We start from the raw sequence: 6,000 nt of genomic DNA on the forward strand, positions 1-6,000 counted from the left end.
ATACCACTTAGGGAGTGTCCCTGATAGGCATGTGACGTACCAGCAATGAGCCACTAATTACATAGAACCCATACATGTTTCTAAAATAAAGTTCTTGATTAATAATAAATCACCATCAAAGTTCAAAAGAAAACCAAAGTATTCAGCGGAAGCAAAACCAAACGAAGTTAAATAGTTTAAAACCAATATAAGGTATCAACAAATCAAAATCAGAACACAAATCCCTCCAATCGACCCATGAGACTCCAGCTACTCCAGACAGCAAGTTCCAATGCAAACAACTAACGACCTACAAGCATGCAAACAAGTGTGTCAGACTACGCTGGTGAATTTAAAGTTTTGTTACCGAGTTTAGTTTACCAGATGTATATACAAAACAGTTTACCAAGTTGATTTGATGTTGTTATTAACTCGATTACCGAAATGGCTACAAGATGTGTTTGCCCAACCCCAATGTCTCTATCAAAACATTGGTCATGCTTTAAGGAAATTAGTTCACGCCCGACCACCCTGGTACGGTGTGAGGGTGCCAAACCTAATAGCGCTATCAACTAATAACCTCGTTGCCTCCTCGGCAATTGTCGGTAGATGTAATGGGTCTTATGTGATAGAAACTGAGTAATAATAACAAACATCCCAATAACTAGCATTCCTCCCTGGAACGTTACCCGATATCCCTCCCGGGATGCATGCTTGGAAAAGAGCAGTGAACTCACCTTGGTTTGCTTGGTTAGATTAATTTCTTGTTTACAGTTGGTCAATCAAATCCTATTAGGACCACTAGTGATAATCAGTTTCACATTCAAGTAAATCACAATCTTACGTGCACATCATACAAGTCATAGCAAGTATTGTTCGTACTATCACACAAGTTGTAGCAAGTATTCATACCAACACATATTCACATTGCAAGTTAGGGCCGTACACTCATGTTTTATTTTATCACAAGTAACTAGTTCGCCAACCACAAAAGAATAGAACCCAAGTCAGTTAACATGTAGCCCAATTGTTACTCACTCGTTTTACCCGACCCAACACCTGGTCCACCATGTCGGCCCACATGTTTCCGGTCCACACTTTAGGTGTGCGGCCCAGCTACAACTCGTTTACACATGAGGCCCAAAGTGGCATGTTCACTAATAACTATTTATGTATGTGTGGATGGTCCATCGAAGCCTAGCCCACAACTATACAATACCCACTTCGGCCTGTTGATATGCACGTTACCCATTGTTTGATCAGTCTAACTCTAGGACCATGTTTATCCTTATATGCCATAGACACCCTAAACATCATGTAGTATTCACAGTTCTATTCGATCATCATAATAAATTAACCATACCCATCATGCATTATCATCTTATAATCGGTCCAATCATGAGCAATCAAAAGCATTTTTCATTCATTCAATATTAGAAGGATCCGATCACATGTGTCTGACATACAATTAAATGAAAAGATGATTGTTTCTAAAGGCCCAATCAAGATCCATTACCAACTATAGCCCTCAAGTATTACAAATTAGGTCCACTTAAAATGCTTTGAGTGTAAATCTTTTGCATGAGTAGGAAACATTGTCAGCCATGTAAACATCAACTTAATAATTACAATTGGTCCAATTACATTTAAGAGCATTAATGTGATGTTGGCCATTATCCAAATTAAATTCATTTAAAAATCATGAGGTCCAATAGAAAGACTAACTATAGTTCAATATTGTTGACGAAACATCAAGACATTTAATAAACTGTCTTTGCTTTATCGATTCAAGTATATCTTTGGCCAAGGATGTCACGAGATTAATTTATGATAACAAGTCACATGCATACAATATTGATAATCAATATTAAACAGATTACTTTGAATAAGATCAGTTAATCAATATTGTCTTAAAGCACATGCATACAAAATTGATAATCACATCCATACATGACAAGATCAAATAGTTGAGAGCTAATACCAATACGAATTTACTAACCTGAATTGGAACGATGATTCGAATGGGGGGGGGGGGTTTCTGCTACGGCCGCACGTAATTTTTGAAGGGATAGTAGGGTTTGTTTGTTGATATAATGAGTTGTAACACAAAAGAAAGTCATGTATTCCTAATATAGTACCAAAACATTTGAAGTGGGCCGGTCAAACCTAGTATCCAATCATCCAACCCAAGTGGATTCCTAGTATAATACCAAAACATTTGGAGTGGGCCAAAAATAATACAACTACATAGTGTATTGGGCTAAGATTAAGCTAAAACAGGTGGGCTGCCAAGATTAAATCAAAATAAATGATGTATTGGGCTCGGGTGTGGCGATGCGGCCCAAATGTCCAAACGTTATTTAATAATTTAACAAGGTTACATGAATGGAACATTTTAACGAAAGATTACGAGAAGTAAAGATCAAAAGATGGAACGTTACCTACCTTGAAGGTTTGGGTTGTCACATACATTCAATTCAAAATCCCATATGATGAATTGAAATCATCATATTCAAGGTAATCTCATTGTTAGAATCATAATAAACTTGTTTAAATGCTTCAACTTCGATGTATCATTCGTTAAAACACGACACCTCAAAGTGGCGTTTCCCTTTGAAACTTAAACTCATTTCATTTGCACAACTGAGGTATGAATTTATCTATTTATTGATTCATTATCCTAAACCAGTCTTAATACAATTTTGTGTTAAGATAAAGGTGCCTAAATTCTTATTCCAATGTACCTCCAACATTTCTTTCATCTTTGAGTTAAACCTACAATATTCATTTATTATTTCATTCGAACATCCTATCTTTTGAATATCCAGATTCACTTCATTTGAAACTTTCAGTTAACCTCGAAAATGGTGAATTCATTCGGTCACCGTAATCATTGAATTCTTTCAATCATTACAACACCTTGCGGTGTCTATATAAATTTGTAGCCTGTGCTAATAATAAACCCTGATCATATCAATTCATACGACTCATCATTTAAGTAGTCTTGATATAGCTATGTATCAAGATAATAATACCCTAAATCCTATTGTATTTTCGTTGTATCTCTACCATTCAAGTGTCACTGATTTCTAGTTTGGTAGTTAACAAATCATTTTTCATACCTCTATTTTGAGGTTATTGATTCAAAACCTTTCTCAACTGACAATCAAAGTAAGTTCTCTTCTGACATCAAATTCTATTGTTTCTAAAAGTCATTGCATTTCGAATTTTATGCCTATCAAATGTCTCTTTTGAATTATGAAACTTAGGCACCTTGATAATTGTATCATTTCATCTTATTCAATTAACATCAATTCCTCCTGAAACTAAGTTTTGATACCATTGAATTCCAATTATTCTATGATATCTTTATATTCATCTTTTGATTCTATCCCAGACACCTTGATAACTAACTAAAAGCTGTGATGTAACCCCGAGAAGATACCGTAGCCAAAATCTCGAGGACGAGATTTAAAACAAGGTGTGGAGGATGTAACATTTCCATTTTTATCATATAAGAATTATTGGTTGTTTAAATGTATTAACCACTAGTAACTAGTTTTATTTTTATTATTATTATAACTATTCGACCCAGATAGTTTTAAAAACTATTTTATATATAACTGGTTGGAATATTATAATAATTAATTGGCTTGTATATGCATGACTTTTATATTTTCTATATTAAAATAAAATATATAAAAACTTATTAAACGGATAGACTACGGGTAAGTTGCCGGTTAGAAATATGAAGTACCTAGACGGGTCTAGGAACCGTTTAATAATTAAGTTATAAAAATACATTATATTTGAACCTACACCGTTTTTAATAAATCTTGTTTCAAAATGTAGATACAAATATTCTCGTTCTAAATGACATATTCATTGTTTTAGAAAACGTTATATTTTAGAAATTATACACGCTAAATAAGTGAAGCAGTTAAATTAATTATAATAATAAATATCATAAAATAAATCAAAATATATGAATTTAAAATTTATAAAGTGAACGTGTGATGTGCATGAAGGTCAAAGAAAGAAAGAAATAAAATAATAATAAATTTTAAGTTACAAATGAAATTTGTAGTTTACGTGGCTGGCCAAATTAAAGAAAGAATCTTTTGAGTGCTCCCTAAGTTAAGTTCAGTGTACTAAAAATAGAAGTGGCCACTACACCTTTTCAATTATTCATTTCTTGCTCTGGCTTCTCTCTCGCCAACTTTCTTTGTCTATTCTTCTATTATTATTGTTTTTATTTTATTATTTTCATCCATAATAATAATAAAGCCCTGTCCCGTTTTAAGTGTTTTAACCCCTGATCACTAAGTCAATACCCTGTCCGATTGATTTAGGACCCACCAACGCATATCAAGGCTCTGCCCGACTAAGTACGTTGGGGTTCTGTCTCGTGACGTAGGGATAAAGTTGAATTGGGTTACTATACCTAATGCGAGTGCATTATATATTTTATTAAATAGTTCAGGAGTTATACCCGGAATATAACAACCTTCGAAAACGACCCTAAACGCTCCAAGATACACCCCGTATACGAGAAATAGGCCCGAAATACATTTAAATTAATAAAAATAAAATAAAAAAAATGTTATAAGCCTGTCGCGGGGCGCGACAAACTACACCTCCTCCATCGCGGGTCGCGAGCGAAGGGATTGGTGGCAGAACGCAGAGCCGCCACGTGGCAGGACACGCGTCGACAACCGGGATGACTCAGCAACCTCACGCCGCCTTTTTGACCCTGGCGGGGCGTGACGGCCCCTTGTGTCTCCGTCGCGGGGCGCGAGGAACCAGCTGAACAACCCTATAAATGGAGGGCTTCGGCATTTCAGTCGAATTCGTTCAGAAATTTTTATTCTCTCTCAATCTCTGATAGCTAAATGTTGGTGCACTTGTGTCTGTACTTTGTCTGTATTCGATCACGATGTAAACGATGTCCTTGTTAGTCATGTAAGTTTGACCAAGTCAACCGTCCTCCTGGTTTGACTTGGACAAACAGTTGTATTATGGTTGTTAATGTTCTGTGTCGAAGGTGGACAATCGAAGGATAGCTTCCATCCTTCGATGACCTCGAAAGATATGCTACGAAGGATACTGTTGGACTTCGAAGGATATGCAATCCTTCGAAGTATGTGTGAATCCTTCGATGGCTTTGACATCGATAGATGATCCTTCGATCATCTATCGGATCCTTCGGACAAGACAACCAGTGCTGGGTATATATATACCCATGCAGTGTGTTCACAAATAGACAGTGAGACTTGGAAACACACAGACAGAAAGATAGACTCGAGAGATAGAGAGAGGATTCTGTCAAGAACACACACACACTTAGAGAGAGTTTACAAAACTGATTTGTAAACATTGTGCTTGTAACCGGAACCTTCATTCGCATTAATACAAGTGGTGTTAATCGGTGAATCTTGTGTGTTTTGTGTTTATACTTGTCTCAACTCGGTTTGCATACTAGCTTGGATTCCGCACTCGCTAGTGTGTTACTATAACAAGGTTAAGGTTGAACCTCATCCTCCGCGAGGGACCTACAAGTGGTATTAGAGCCGTGGCTCTTTACCTTGTTAAAAACCGGGTTTTTGTTCAAGTCTTGGTGTGTTTGGACACTTGGTTTAGCTCCCGTTTTTAGTGATTTTCTTGGTTTTCTTGGCATAAAAACGTGTTCTAAACCAACCGGGAGTGTTTAAAAGCGGGTTGGGTAACTTACAACTTGTTTTTACGAAATTTGGCGATTTCCGGCCAAATTCCGGTGTGTTCCAGTGACTGGACTTTTTGGATAAGGTTTGCCATTTTGGGCATATTTTGTTTGAAAATCAAAGTTGGTGAAAAGTTGGGGTCAGAACATCCTTTCTGCCGAAAGTTGGTTCACCAACCAATCACCTTTCTCACCAACCTGTCACCTTTTCGTCAGTTGTGTCAGAAGCGATCGAAGGATATCTTTCGATATCGAACGATCATCTTTCGATCAAGGAAGGCTCGATAGATAATTATCTTTCG

The sequence above is a fragment of the Helianthus annuus genome, chromosome 3 (genome assembly GCF_002127325.2).
Source record: "Helianthus annuus cultivar XRQ/B chromosome 3, HanXRQr2.0-SUNRISE, whole genome shotgun sequence".
In the NCBI taxonomy this organism is placed as follows: Eukaryota; Viridiplantae; Streptophyta; class Magnoliopsida; order Asterales; family Asteraceae; genus Helianthus; species Helianthus annuus.